This window comes from Mustelus asterias, chromosome 10 (genome assembly GCF_964213995.1).
Source record: "Mustelus asterias chromosome 10, sMusAst1.hap1.1, whole genome shotgun sequence".
Classification (NCBI taxonomy): Eukaryota; Metazoa; Chordata; class Chondrichthyes; order Carcharhiniformes; family Triakidae; genus Mustelus; species Mustelus asterias.
The window spans coordinates 92,098,872-92,114,446 of record NC_135810.1 but is presented as its reverse complement, the minus strand read 5'-3'; the positions used below and the strand labels follow the sequence as shown (position 1 = coordinate 92,114,446).

The 15,575-nt window shown below is 43.0% G+C and overlaps 1 protein-coding gene across 5 annotated transcripts in view; it reads right to left on the bottom strand.

Annotated features, from left to right (window-relative positions):
• The window catches only part of LOC144499767 (microtubule-associated tumor suppressor candidate 2-like), a 489,039-nt gene that overhangs the window by 294,522 nt on the left and 178,942 nt on the right, over window positions 1-15,575 (bottom strand). The gene's annotated exons all lie outside the window — the stretch shown is intronic.

Below are 15,575 nucleotides of genomic sequence, written 5' to 3'. Positions count from 1 at the left end.
TATCAGTTCAGGTAAACGCTCAGTTTGGTGTAGCTTCTATTGTGTGACCAACCCATCTGACTATGGCTGGGATTCTCCAATCTCATTCACCCCGCCACCAAGAATGGAGAATTTGACGCTCAGCCAAAACTCCACTCACTGCAGTGGGACCGGATAATCCCAACCACAGGCAAAGTCAGAGAATTCCGGCCTATATCACCCATTTAACAAAATGAACAGACTATCGAATGATGCCCCTGAAACATGCAAACAATAGACATCAAAGTAATTTTTAACATATATGATATTTTTTATATGCAAGGTCTTCAGTTAACTTATTTTTATCTTATTTTGCATCTACCAGGGTCAATATTTATAATCACTTTAGGATGAGTGTCAGCTGTGGCTCAGTTGGTAGAATGTTCATGTCTCTGAGTCTCCAGCTTTAAATCCTACTCCAGGATTTGAGAACAATTATCAAGGTTGACAATCAAGGTGGGGGGAAACACCAAACAAAGGGGGAGTAATATCGCGGCAGGGAGTGGAGGGATATGCCTCCATCAGAAGCCCCCTTCCAAATGGGGATGCCTCCCCTTAAGGCCCGATGACCTACAGACCTCACTCCCCCTGCCAGCCTATCCTCTGATCGTTCCCCTCAGCACCATCCTAACTTTTCTTTCCCTACCCTTATAGCCCTGATCCTTGACATATTTTCTCCTGTGCCCTGGATTTAAGCTCAGGAAGTTTCTTGCAGTGCCTCTTCCAGCCACTGCAGCGTTGTTCCTGGAGGGACTGGAGAGCTGCCAGCCAATCTGATTGGTCAGCTGCTCTCCAAGGTGGGACTTTCTCCCAAGTGATGGGCAGAAGTCCCACCTACTGTCAATCAGCCCTCATTAGAGCATAAAATGGCAGTGGGAGACAGTGGGAATATGATCCCGATACCTTAAAAATTCTGGCCAGAACTTTTGTCTATTATGACATTGTTGCTTATGTTTGGTTAGGGTGACCAAATTTTCAAAAGTCAAAATTTGGGTCATATTGAAAAGTTTTGGAAGGCAGGGTTCTACGATCAATGGCAACAGTCTGGGGGAGGGACAGTTGGCCACCCTAGTGTCTTAACATCCAATTATTGAAGACATCAGTTACAAACCACAGACTTTTGTCTCAATGATATTTCTGCTTCATTTTCTTAAAAAAACTGAACCTGGGCTTTGTTCGTCTCAAGATTCCTGAATTTTCTATTTTGCTCTAACTTTATTATGCAATGCAGAATGTAAGACCAATCTCTATTTAAAAGCTTTATTTATTTTCAGTTGCACATTGCGTTCTACAAATAGATGTCAGAAGTTGGATTTTAAACTAGTGAACGGGCGGCACGGTGGCACAGTGGTTAGCACTGCTGCCTTACAACGCCAGGGACCCTGGTTCGATTCCCGGCTTGGGTTACTGTCTGTGTGGAGTTTGCATGTTTTCTCCATGTCTGCGTGGGTTTCCTCCGGGTGCTCTGGTTTCCTCCCACAGTCCCAAAGTTGTGCAAGTTAGATTGATTGGCTATGCTAAATTGCCCCTTAGTGTCAAGGGGTTAGTAGGGTGAATAAGTAGGGTTATGGGGATAGGACCTGGGTGGGATTGTGGTTGGTGCACACTCAATGGGCCGAATAGCCTCCTTCTGCACTGTAGGGATTGTACAAAGGTGAGATTGTTTGCACCCAGAGCCACAAGCAGGAAAACACACGTTATTTCAAGGAGGAGTCTGATTGAACATGCCATGGCTCAACGGGATTTGTCTGCCACCTTCAGCAGCACTGACTGGTGGTGTACCAATGGGTGTTGTCTCATTACCTCATCAAGTATGGCTTGTTGTGGTTGGCGGACAACACTGTCAATCAAAAGTCATCACCCAAAGGCTGATTCTCTCCCGGCTCCACATGCCGGTGAGAATTTGAGTGCTTCATTTCAACTCTGAACCTGAGTGCAGGATGGAGCCCATTAAGACTTGTAAGGAAATTATTACATGCAGCTGCAGATTTAAATATAGAAAACGTATCATCCACATACTGGAAATATGCAGGGGTGGGAGATTATTTGCCTTGTTAATTCAGTTCTCAGGGCAATGCCTTGACTAATCAGGGTCAAGCTGCTTGACAGTTATCTGCCAATCACCATCAACTGGTACATTCTTCATGTCAATGCCTCTACCAATCAGAATCCACTTCCCAACCAATCAGCGTTCTCTTCTAATACAGTATAAAATGTTAGTTTCCCTTTATACTGGTATCTTGCAGTGTCCTGGTGAGTGCAAGACGAAAAACTTCGATATGTTTCTTTTATCAGCAATACTCAAGTATTGTACTACCAAATAACTATTTCAAAAATATTTCAGTGGCTGTAAAGTGCACGTTGGTTATGAAAAGTGCTATATAAGTGCAAGTCTTTCTGATATTTAAATTTATCGACCCTACAGAATTCAGGCAGGTGGGAAGTTAAAAGTGCCCTGGTTACTTGGCTGCCCTGGAGCTGCCGGCTGAATGAGGTTTTAAGCTGTTCAACTGAGCAGGCAGCTAGGAGGCCCACCCTAAATGTGCAGATCTTTTCTTACATGTGTCGGTTGGGTCCAGATGACAGCATTAGTAGCTGACTGAAATTTATCACAGTAACCTAATAAGCGGGAAGTCAGAGTGAGTTTCTCGCCAGGCTAAGATATTGCATGGAAGAGAAATGAGGCCAATAGGTAAACTTTCCTTTTAATCTTTCTTTGTGGAGCCAGGAAACAGAAATTTCCCCTCCTGGACTTTCAAAGAAACTTAAATGTTTTCCATGCCCCAGATTCATACCCCACCACTGCCACCACCACCACCTGCATCCTCTCTCCATAGCTGCCTTATCCCCAATTCCCCACAGGATGGCCCCAATAGCCAATCCTGCCACTTAGCTGCTCTCAGTGAGCTGTCTCTCAGTTCACCGCGCTCCCAGGTACTGCCCAGAATGGAAAGGAAGTTAGCTGGTGGGATATAAATGAACCCCCGGTGCTAAAACTGAGCTGATCTCAGTCTGCCACATGTAGCTGATAGTTACAATTAAGGCCTTTGTTCCTGTTTAACAAGCAGGGTATCTGTCAAGAACTTATTTGCATTAAGAAATAGTGCTGTTTTTCCAAAATATCATATTTAAACTTAATTAGGCTTCTGCAGTTCGTAACCATTTTGATGTTAAACCAGGTGATTAATGACTTAAACCACCATTTTTGGATAGTGAGAAATCAATGTCCAGATCTTGACAAACCACATGAATTAATAAGTTTTTAAGATACTCAGTAGTCTATTTTGCAAGTGTTCTGCTGTTGGTCAGGTATTCAGCAAGGGCAGAAAAAGCTACCCTTCAGTTTTATGTCAATATTGGAAGAAGTTCTTGACGAAGGCTATATAAAACTGGTGATGGAACAAATTTTTCTGCTTGTTTTTAAAGTAGCGTAATTGATGTACAGAAGCTTTTACTTACCAGGAGAGTGGTTTTAAACTGCTCAGAATGCTTTTGGGCAAAATGGTGCGTAATAGCAAAGAATATACTGAAAATAACCACATCAGCAGAGACAGGATGTACTGTAAACAATGTGAGCTTTTCAACACTGTCACAATTTTTAAGGCAACTTCTCTATGACAAATTGATTGTACTCATTGCATCAACTATGTTACTTCATCACTTTACTTATGCAGTCCAGCTCTGAACTGTTCACTCAAGATCGTTTCTGAATTCCTTTTCTACCTGCCATTCTTTCCACAATTAAAATTTCCATGTCCAAAGTGTCACAATAATGGAGAAGAAGATCACAGAATTACACACAGAATTACTGGACTTAAAAGACCCAAGTTTTATTTTTTTTAAATGGATACAGACCCAAAGACAGCTGAGAATGTACAGTCAGCCACTGACAGGAATGGCTGCAGGGTGTCTCTCTTGTCATAGAGTCATAGCTTCCTACAGTGCAGAAGGAGGCCATTCGGCCCATCAAGTCTGCACCGACCACAATTCCACCCAGGCCCTAACCCCATAACCATAGGTATTTACCTTACTTAGCTAGTCCCCCTGACACTAAGAGGCAATTTATCATGGCCAATCCACCTAACCCGCACATCTTTGGACTGTGGAAGGAAACCGGAGCACCCGGAGGAAATCCATGCAGACACGGGGAGAATGTGCAAACTCCCCACAGTCAGTGACCCAAGTCGGGAATCGAACCCGGGTCCCTGGCGCTGTGAGGCACCAGTGCTAACCACTGTGCCACATTGCCGCCCTCTCTTTAAGGGACAAGGGAATCTCTCCCTGTTTCCAGACAAGTTACTGCCAAAAGCGTCCAGAGACTGATTATCACATCTGGTAAAGACAAAGGGACATAATGGCCATCGCATCTTAAGAGATCCTGTGTGTAATGCCTAGATGGAATTGTAGATTCTGCTATCCATTCGGAATATGCAAAAAATAGGTTTAAAGCCAGCAAAGTGAGCTGCCCCAGTGTCTATCTGTGTGTGCTGTGTGAGGATAAGCAGTTGGAAGTTTCTCACAATGCAGGTGTGTGACATAGTAAAAGAAGTCAGCAGTGCCACTGCTAAATAGTCATTTTTCCAGGTATATCACGAATCTCTCTGCAACTGTGGAAGTCAGGCCAGCCAACAAAACAATTACAGAAGACTGGAATTGAAGAACCAACTATTCGCCTGCTGAGATCAACTCTACTGTAACCTTGAATCTGACTATATGCCTACTAAAGTCAACTTTACTGGAAACTTGAATTATAACAGTCACATGCTTCATCTACCCCTTGGTGAATCAAGGACTATTCTGCATATCTTTTTATTTATATTTACTTACTATTGGACTCAATTCTCACCTCTAATCTGTATGCATATGTTTTTCCAATTTCCTCCTTATAGTTTCCTCCCACAGTCCAAAAGACGTGCTGGTTAGGTGCATTGGCCACCTCAGTGTACCCAAACAAGTGCCAGAGTGTGGCGACTAGAGGATTTTCACAGTAACTTCATTGCAGTGTTAATGTAAACCTACTTGTGAAACTAATAAATAAACTTTTTAAACCTTGTTAATGGCTAATAAACTCACTCTATCTTTAACGGAAGAAAGCCTGGTTAAATTGGCTCCTTTTAAAACATAACTATTGGAACTGGAAAAGGTACCCGTGGGAAAGGGAACCTTGTTAGAGTAAACCCTTTTGCTACCAGCAGAGGGGGTTGAATAAAGACAGTGAGCGGGATTTTCCAGCCGTGCTCACGCCAAAACTAGAAAATCCCACTCGAGATCAATGGACCTTTGCCCACTACAATTCCTGTGGGGGGCAGACGGGAAAACTCCCCCAGTCATCCTCTCTCACCTGGGTTTGGAGCAATTTGGGGGTATCTCAGCTGGACTGGAACAAATCAAGGGGTCTCGCGAGGATCAATAACTTCTGGGGACCTCACCTGGGGGTGGTCACAACAAATGTAACAGTGCAACAATGCTAACATTTCACAGTAACAAGATTAAATTTGTTTGTTGATTTTATTTTTGGCTCTATTAATGCCTTTATTAGAGTTTTTGCTTGAAAACCTCATCCTATCTCAAAAACATGGGTTTGGAGTTGGAATTTTGCACACATCCTGCTCCTAATGTCCCAGTATACCTGAGTACCATTCTACACTTACACCAAGGATTACATTCTCTAGCAATTTAATCAACAAGCTTTTTATAAAAAAACAGAATGGCTTCTGCTGGAAAGGTGAGACCATTTGCAGTCAGGAACCCAGATGCTGAAGAAGTGGCCTTTGTCAAGGATCTTTCCCAGAGCCACGACATTTGGATCCCACCTGCAGCTTCCCCAACCAAACAGGGAGGGAAGGAACATGCTCTAGATTATCTTACAATCATAAAACATTTACAACACAGAAAGTGGTCACTCGGCCCATTGTGTCTGCGCCAGCAGAAAATTGAACCACCCAGCCTAATCCCACTTTCCAACATTTGGTCTGCTGCTTTGCAGACTGCAACACTTCAGGTGCACATCTTTTAAACATGGTGAGGGTTTCTGCCTCTCGCACCCATCAAGCAGCAAGTTCCAGACCCCTACCATCAGTTGGTGAAGAAAGTTTTTCCCATCTCCCATCTAATCTTTCTACCAATCACTTTAAATCTTTGCCCCCCCAAGTCATTGACCTCTCTGCTAAGATAAATAGGCCCATCTGATCCACTCTATCCAGGCTCCTCACAATTTGTACATCTCAATCAAACCTCCCCTCAGTCTCTTCTCTCCAAGGAAAACAATCCTAGCATATCCAATTTTTCCTCATAGCTGCAATTTTCCAGTCCTGGCAACATTCTTATAAATCTCCTTTGTACCCTGTCTAATGCAATTACATCCTTTCTGTAATGAGGTAACCAGGACTCCATACAGAATTCAAATTGTGGCCTAAATAGTGTTTTATATATCTCCAGCATAACCTCCCTGCTCTTCTATTCTATGCCTCAGCTAAGGATTTCATAGGCCTTCCAACTTATTGACCTGTCCTGCCCTGACCTTCAGGGATCTGTGGGCATTCCTCTAAGGTTCCTCACTTCCTCTACACCTCTCAGTATACTCCCATTCACTGTGTATTCCTTTGCCTTGTTTGAGCCCCCCAAAAGCTTCACCTCGCATTTCTCTGGGTTGAATTCCTTTTGCCCACTGTACCTGTTCATTGATATCTTCCCTGCAGTCTGCAGAAATCCCCCTTAGTATCATCCACACGGCCAATTTTTGTGTCATCTGCAAACTTCTTAATCATTACCCCTACATTTAAGTCCAATCATTAATATACTTTGCAAAAAGTTTGGGATCTAATGCTGAGGCCTACAGAATGCCACTTCAAACAGCCTTCCAATCGGAGAAACACCTGTCAACAATTTCCCTTTGTTGCCTGATACTGAGCCAATTTTGTGACCAGCTTGTTATATTCCTCTGGATCCTATGGGCTTTTATATTCTTAACCGGTTCTGCCATGTGGGATCCTGTCAAAAGCTTTGTTAAAGTTCAAATAGACCCCTCGTCAGTCTCCTTGTTAGTTCCTTAACAGGTTAAGTTATAATAGTCAGACACAATCTTCCCTTAACAAATGCATGCTGACTATGTTTGATTAATCCGTGCCTTTCTAAGTGACAGCTTATCCTGTCTCTCAGAATTGATTCCAAGCAAGCATGGCTGGGACTGGTTAATCAACAGGAGTGTGGTTGATCCAACTTGGAGAGCACCAAAAGGATCAAGGACCTCAGGAGGATGGGTAAAGTGGGTGGCTGAATGCTGTCAGATGCCAAGTCCCACATTCTGACTTTCCCAGCATTCTCCTGCACAGCACTTCTCAGAACAACACATCTTGCAGCTCCACTCATTCCTCCCTCTCCAAACAGCTCCTCACAGTCCCAACTGAGCAGCCAACACTCAGACTTCCCTCATGCGATTGCCCTCTCGCACTGAAACCTCCACCACTGCTGTTCTTCCCTCATCTCCACACAGGAACCTCTCTGTTTTTTCTCCTTGCAGAAGAAAGCAGACAACTTGGCAAGAGACAGAAACGCAAGTGGCCCTCCAGTCACAGGCAATGGATTCTGAGCTCCATTGCGAAGGAGGTCTTGTTCCAGGAGGAAAACCTGAGCTTCCTCAGGCATGACTGCTCAGACATATCAAGAGAGCTAATCCTTGCCTTGCGGATTCTGGGTCTCGCCTCTTTCCAGCTGTATCTCTGAGTGGATCCCCTCCGCTCTGTGGAAAGGGCATGCAGGTGAGGAGAAGGCAGCTGGTGCTGCTGCTGTTCCTCCTGATGCTAATGGTGATTCTGCTCATGTTTCCATATGCTGAGTTGGAGGCTGGCAGCAGGAAATGGAGCAAGAGATAAGTGAATTGCTGTTGTTATCCAACAATTTGACAAACACCTGTCCAGCAGTGAGAATACCTCTCTAGAGAAGAAGTACTTTGAACATCAGCCTCTCGCCTGAACATGGCTGAAGCTCTTCATAGAATTTTTACAATGTAGAAAGAGGCCATTTGGTCCATCATGTCTGCACTGGCTCTTTGAAAGAGTGATTAACCTAGTGCCATTACCCTGCCTTTTCCTTGTAACTACACATTCTTCCATTTCAGATAATCCCTTTTAAATGCCTTGATTGAACCTGACTCCACCACACTCACAGGCAGCACACTCCAGATGCTAACCACTCGCTGAATGAAAGAGTTCCTTCATGTCTCCATTGCTTCTTTTGCCAAGTATTTTGAATCTGTGTCCTCTAGTTATCAATCCTTCAACCAATGGAAACAGTTTTCCCTTTCTACTCTTTTCAGACCCTTTATGACTTTGAATAGCTCTATCAAATCTCCTCTCAGCCTTCTCTTCTCCAATGAGAACAATCCCAATTTCTTTAATTTATCTATATAACTGAAGTTACTCACCCCAGAACTATTCTCTTGAATCTTTGCTGCATCCTCTCCAATATATTCACATTGTTCCTGAAGTGCTGCACCCAGAACTGGACGCAATACTCCAGTTAAAGTCGAATCAGTGTTTTATATAAGTTCAACATTACCTTGCTTTTGTACTCTATGTCCCTTCAACAGAGACAGTGACTCTGTATGCTTTATTAACCATGCTCTCAGCCTGTCTTGCCAACTTCAATGACTTATGCACATATCTAATTAGGTCCCTCTACTCCTGCACCCCCTTTAGAATTGTACCTTTTCTTTTATATTGTCTCTCCATATCCTTCCTATTAAAATTAATTACTTCACATTTTTCCACATTGAACTTCATCTGTCACTTGTCTGCCCATCTCACCAGCTTGGCCATGTCCTTTTGAAGTTCAATCCTTCTTACAGTTCACAATGCTTCCAGGTTTGGTATCATCTGAAAATTTTGAAACTGCCCTGTCATTAACATGCATCAGGAAGAGCAAGGGTCCCAACACTGATCCCTGGGGAACTCCTTCTACAGAGTATCTGATCAGAGCCTTTCCAGCTTATCAGTTTCACTGAACAAGCTCTTCCCACTGTGCCTGATGCCGACTCAGTGGCCTGGTGAGTTGCTGACAGTTCAGGAAACAGGTTTCTTGGCTGCGAATTCCAGAACTGAGAGTTAAAACAGTGCTTAATTGATTTAAACTTCCTTCATAATTTATCCGACATGTCCAAGCAGTTTCCCGCTCAGTTTCAATCTCACCCCTCAGAAACCCGAAGAGGGTAGGAAGATGTCAGGATCCTAACGCAATGACAATGTCTGGGGATTTAACGCCTTCCACGCATGCAAACTGGCCTCTAATTGCCGGGAAACTGCTCCCCACTATGTGCATCGCATGTGTTTTGGATTTTGAGAGATGGACCGAGAGTCTGGGATTAGAACAAGAGAATAAGAGAGGGTAGCGTGCAAGTCAGAGACTAAGGTCAGAGTGAGAAAGGGGAGTGTGAAGGAGAAATGATGAGGATAAAAAGTATGTCCTTTTCCAATATTTGAAATAATGTTTGAATTTTGAAGCTAGCTCATTACTTTAGCTGTATTTTAGTGACAATTAGGGGTGGCACGATGGTTAGCACTGCTACCTCACAGCACCAGGGACCCAGGTTCAATTCCAGCCTTAGGTGACTGTTTGGGTGGAGTTTGCATACTCTCCTCATGTCTGCGTGGGTTTCCTCTGGATGTTTCGGTTTCCTCCCACAGTCCAAAGATGTACAGGTTAAGTGATTGGCCATGCCCCTTAGTGTCCTAAGATGTGTAGGTTGGGGGGATTAATGGGGTGAATGTGTGGAGTCAAGGAATAGGGTGGGCCCTGGTGGGATGCTCTGTCAGCGAGTCGGTGCGGACTCAATGGGCTGAATGGTCTCCTTCTGCACTGTGGGGATTCTATGAACTGGAAAAGGCTCACAGCCATGCAACTGATATTCTTATTTCCTTCTGGTCCCACTGATGTCAACGGGGTTTCCCACTTTATGCACCTCCCCCCACCTTCGCTGGGTAATCCACGGTGGGGATTTGTCATGGGATCAGAAGATTCCACCAGCGGGAATGGCCAGAAAATTTTAGAGAGAGAAAGAAAGAGAGAAAGACACAAAGAAAGAAAAGGGCAGAACACCAGTTTCTTTGCCCATTCTAATTTGGTTCCTTTTTTTGAAGAGAGATGAGTATTGACAGGAAATAAAGCCTTATTTTGGAAAGCAGATGGAATGAAAGGGGAGGAAGGAGTAGGGAGAAGTGAAACTGGAAATTTAATGAGTCCCTATCTAGTCTACTAGATAAATATAGTAATGCCATAAGAGACACCTCAAGCACAGCTAGCCTGGTATGTGAAAAATATCAAATTGGTACAGTAATGAGTGCTTCTCCATAATTCAGGAAAGGAATACTGATAGAAGCTTCTTGATCATGCTATACTTCAAAATGAAGCTCCTTCTATCAATATGCTGCAATCTCAAATACAGGGAAGCAGTCATTACTGTGCCAACCTGGAATCTTCCTCTTTCCACACTAGCTGCTTGTGGCTTTCCTTATGTTGCTGTTGTATCAATCTGGCAGTGGCTGGCCTGATAGAGATAAACATTAAAGAAACCAGCCAATTTGCACATGCCATTGTCGGCTCCAGTTTCTTCTGAGCAAATGCAACATGTCACTGCTATTAGCAGATGCATTAAAAACTCATGCGTGTTGGAGCTTTGAATTGCAACAAGAATAAAGCACTCACTGTTAGCAACAAATACAACTTGGTTGTAAATGCATTATATCTACACTGTCCTCCAGCATGAGGGGATTGGGCTTTCAATGTGCTGCATTATTTTACATATCAGAATCTAGGGTATTATGTCAATTCAAGCTGTTACAACGGAAGCAAAACAACTGTTGTATTGGTAGCGCCAGACGAGCACTTGAGGTGGGTGCCAGTGAAGGTGATGCAGCCAACTCAAAGCGGGAAGTCATAACTTCATACTTTAATTTTTGGATCCAATTTATGTTCAGTCAATAGGAAGATATATGAATTTCTGATGAACAGTGAGAAGTGTCGCACAGTGCACTTGGCTCCTCCAGGATTTAATGCAAGATTCAAAGTGTGTGGAAAATACTTAAGGAAAAGAAACTTTCATTCCGTCAACCTGGATTAGATTGAAGCTCAAACCCAGATCTGAAACATGATTATATTATCCAACAGTCAAGATTTTTAAAAACTGCACATGCAGTAAATCTAAAAAGAGAACAGCAAACAGTGGCCGGAATGTTACCGGCACACTTGCCCCGATTCCAGGGGCGGGTGAGGCTCGGAGAACGGCATTCTTCGTTGGCCTCAGGCGGGATTGTGCGAACCTCGGGCGGACATGCGGTAAAGTTCCGCCCAGTGTCACTAAACAAGAGAAAGAAACCAAAAAAAAGTTTGTCTGTTTATTTCCAATATTTTCTGTCTTTATGTTTGCTATTGTAACCTACCTGCCTTCAGCATTCAACACATTTTTGAATAATCTGAAATATTAAGTAGCATTTTAACTAATTTAAACAGAATGTGCAGAGAAAATTGCAATGGCGGAATGGTATGGTTCAACCACACACCAAATCCAGCAAGAAAGGATGCACTGTTGGACCTGGTTCTTGGAAATGAGGTGGGCCAGGTAGACCAAGGACAGGATTTTATGGCCTCGCTCGTCCCAAAACTGTAAAATCCTGACCAAGGTTAACAGACCTTTTCATTGTCCGCCCCTCTCCCGCTCTGATTCCCGTGGTGAGCAGGGCGGTAACATTCTGGCCCAAGTGTCAGTGGGGGAACATTTAGGAGACAGCGATCATTGTATTGTAAGGTTTAGAATGATGATAGAAAAGGAGAGTAGGCAATCCAGAGTAAAAATAATTATCTGGGGGAGAGCTGACTTCAATGGGGCAAGAAGGGAGTTGGGCCAATTATGTTGGAATGAAATGTTGGCAGGAAAAATTGTAGCCGAGCAATGGGCTACCTTCAAACTAGGAATGGTTTGGGCACAGTCAAGGTATATAAACTTAACAGGGAAAGGTAGGGCAAACAAAGTCGGATTTCCCTGGATGAAAAAGGAGATAGACATTAAGATAAAGATGGAGAAGTGTGCTTCTGACAGGTGTCAGTTAGAAAATACAATTGAGAACCAAGAGCAATGCAGAAGGTTCAGAGGAAAGGTGAAAAAGCTCATTGGAGAAGCAAAGAGGGATTAGGAGAAAAGACTGGCAGCCAACATAAAGCGGAATCCCAAAGTCTTCTCCAGGCATAGAAATAGCAAAAAGGTGGTAAAAAGAGTAGGGCCAATTAGGGACTTAAAACAGAGCTTACACATGGAAGCTAGGGGCATGGCTGAGGTATTAAATGAATACTTTGCATCTGTCTTACCAAGGAGGTAGATGCTACCCAAGACATGGTGGCAGAGGAGGAATCTCGAGACACTATGGACTAAGTAGCCTCCTTCTGTGCCATAATTATTCTGTGATTCTGTGTGTAATGTTGTCAATCATTTGATATATTCAATTGCTTGTCCAGGGTTTGGTAAATTAAGATTTGGGGGTAAATTGGATAGTTCCTTGAAAATGGAATCAGGGATTTCGATGTATGATTAGAATCAATCCACACCCATTCACTGCAAAGTAGAAAGCACTCCAACTTCATGCTGTCCACTCACATGAATGATTAATTTGTCCAACCAATGTGAACTATGTGAGCTCCACCGAACGTTAGCCTGTATTTCTCTCAGATATTGGCAGTCATCCAGCAACTGAATCTAACGTGGGAAACAATACAGGGGAATGTAGACTCCAAGGTTTTCAGACACGTTGTGGAGGACTTGTTGAAGGAGATGGATGTCCAGTATTCACACATGGCCAGGTGGCCATCTGGACAAAAAGCCAAAAGGCAGTGGGAGCAGATAGCTGTGGATGTCAATGCCTTTGGTGAAGCCCCAAGGACCAGGATGCAGCGCTGCAAGGTGTACAATGACCTCACAGGAATGGTTCTCTACAACTGCACCAGTAGTCTCAGACATTGTTCAAATCACCAAGCCCTCCCATCAATTCACCTACCAACAATGTCCATCAATCAGGAATCATACCAAACAATTACATGTTTCACCTCACCCTCGCACACTTAGTACTGTGAAAAGCCTCATACCAACATCTCAAAACTTGCACATGCTGCGAGCTACTCAAACACTATAGTCGCATCAATCAAATGCTTCCTTCTCTATCAGGACAAGCTGGTGCACAACTGGAGGCACCAGGAGCTAATCGAAGGATAACAGGCACACCTCACTGTCCTACCTCCTGCCGAAGGAGGAGATGGTGTTGGACAATTGACCATTATTGGGGTGTCCATTGGCCAGCAGTGTGACTGAAACCAAAGATGATGGTGTCCTCAAACCCAACTCTCCTTCTTACCCCTCACTCCACACTCTCTCATGAATTTCCTTGCACCTGTTACTTTCTACCACCCTCCCCTCGGCAAAACCATCTCTTTTAATGTTGTTTCTCTCAGATACCTGGCAACCTGGCCAGGCAGTGGAGCAACAAAAAAGCAATGATGATAAAGACGCAGCACAGTCACTCCATTTCATGGTGAAATGAGTGGGAACCCCAATACGCCATTAGCAGTAAGCAGGGACAATCTCAACAGGGAATCCCACCAGTGTAAATGCCGTTTTGGGACTCCAATTGGATTCCCCACCCCCTTTGGTCTTTCCTTCTGCCGAGAATGGGGGTGAAAAATCCCCCCATTGAGTTTGCATCAAACGAAATATCATTCACTGAGTTAGCAATCTAAATTCCAGGGTTTAACACCCAGGAACCCCTTTTTACCCAGAGGCAGAAAAAAATGCTGCCAAGTTTTCAACCACTTTACGCTGTCTCGAGCTTTCTAAAGTTTCCCTTATGGGGTGCAGAGTGCTTGTGCCAGGCGTTAAACTGGGGATAATATTATCACTGAGTCATCATTCACTGACTCAGAATCTACTGAGTCAGTATTCACTGGCTGTATTTGCTGATTGAGCATCTGCTGAATGAGTTTTCAATGAATCTACATTCACTAAGTCAGCGTCAGCTGAGTCAGCATTCAATAATATGAATTCACTGACTCATTGCTTCTTGAGTCAACATTCACTGTCAAGATGCATAGAACCATCAATCATTGAGTTGTCCTTCGCTCAACTAGCATTCACTGACACATTAATAACTGCTTATTGTATATTGAATCAGAATTTGCCAAGTCAGCATTCACTGAGTCATTACTTCCTGAATCAGCTCTTTCTACAGTCTGGGAATCATTTTACGAACTTAACTCCAATAACTGCAAATTTCTTACCTGAAACTTTAGTGCTATGCTTCGGGATTTTTGATTACTTTTCCAAAAAGACTTGGAGTTACATTAAGGGATTCTCATTCAAAGCTAGATATATTCACACAAGTTTAAAAATAAAAGCCAATGAAGCAACAACTAGTTCAATCAAAATGAACTCGGCTTTGAAAGCCCCAGTCCCCAAAGAACGTAGGAAATGAAACATTTCTTCACCTATCTCAGTAAACATCTCATACCCATTCTGGTCCTTTGCACTCAGTAAGGTTTTTCTAACATAGACCCTCTGGATATATATGGATGATATTGGAATAGTGTAGGTTAGATGGGCTTTAGATTGGTTTCACAGGTCGGCGCAACATCGAGGGCCGAAGGGCCTGTACTGTGCTGTAATGTTCTATGTTCCATGTTCTCTTTGGGTTGTTAACCAATGGAGATAAAAGGAGGAACAGGTGGTTAGTTTTTTTTTCAAACAAAAAGGCATGAGGGTGAGATTTCACCAGCTTCAAGAAGTTTCAAGGCATAAGGATATGTTGGAGGTTATTTTATGTCATGCAAGATCAATCCCGGGAATCACAGCATGTTTAATTTTTAATTAAATAAAGATATGTTTCACTGGTTGTTCCGAGTGAGTCTATAATGTGTACTTGAACGAGTATACGGATAATAACTATTTCTCTGGATGTTCACATGCTGTGAAAAATAAAGCAGCTGAAGTGGTTTGTATTTGATCTCATGTTACTAAGTGCTTTCTCGACCAGCCTTAAAAAGATTACAGAGTCATCCGTCACTTTGTAATCATGCTTGTTATCTTTAGCTGAAAGTTATTGTACATCTCATAGGAGCAAGTACCTCATAAAGCCTCATTTGACCAAATGAAATTGAATTCTTGTGTGATGGTTTGAAAAGTATTGATATATTTAGTTTTTAATGTTCCAAACTCTGCTGGTTTTTAATATAATTAAAACTGAAGACTCATTGATTGCATGTCAAATTCTTACCACAGATTTTAAGTGCTTTCCAGCAGTAAAATATACAGAGCTGCATGGAGACCAGGTAACTCATGACGCATTTCTGTGTAGGTGGAACATTTCTTGAACATTATACAATTCCTCCAAGTAAAAGGAGACTTTGCTATTTTCTTCAGTGTCAAGGGAAGATGAGTGAGAATGATGGCTAGAACAACATTTAAAAGCAGTAGCACTAATTCGCAGAGAATCATCCTAGTTGGGGCCAAAGATAGTTTTTCCAATAAT